Genomic DNA, 737 nt, shown 5'->3' with positions numbered 1-737 from the left:
CCAGGTGGTCCCAGGAAACCTCAGCATCAACAGGAAGAGCAGCAGCATTGAACGATTATCTTGAGCAACTGGGAAGTCGATTTCAGCAATTCAGATTCGAAGATGCTGCCCATCATGGCCAGCAGGAGAGTCTGGAACCGTGAGATTGAGGAGTTGATCATGAAAGGGCTGGCTGCAGCCTACAGAGGACAGGACGTGCATGACAAGATGGTAGAGTATCAAGAGCAAGCATGAAGATAGCGAGACAAGCCGAGACATTGAGTTGAGGGAAGATCCCTGTGTGGGAGAACAAACGTTTACCGGGACGAGCAGAACACAGAGGAGGCGAGAAATTGCCATCAAAATGGGCAAGTCATAGCGAAGAGGATGGGCGGCGGGGTCATCGAGCATGAGTGGTAATTCTCTCTCGACACATTCAGCTCGAGACATTATTGTAGAGGTAGACTCCTCCTCCTCCTCCTCCTCCCCTTCCTCCTCCTCCTCCTCCTCCTCCTCCTCCTCTTCCTCCTCCTTATCATCATCATCATCATCATCATCATCATCATCATCATCATCGTCCTCATCGTCATCCTCATTTTCATCTCCTTTCTCGATCTTCTTCTTGTTCTTCTTCCCCATCTCCATCCACCACCACCATCCTCCTCCTCCCTTATCCTCCTCCCTCCTCCTCCTCCTCCCTTATCATCATCATCACCATCATCACCATCATCCTTACCATCATCACCACTATTATCATC

Source organism: Guillardia theta, assembly GCF_000315625.1.
Source record: "Guillardia theta CCMP2712 unplaced genomic scaffold GUITHscaffold_41, whole genome shotgun sequence".
Lineage (NCBI taxonomy): Eukaryota > Cryptophyceae > Pyrenomonadales > Geminigeraceae > Guillardia > Guillardia theta.
Note: the sequence above shows the minus strand (reverse complement) of the source record.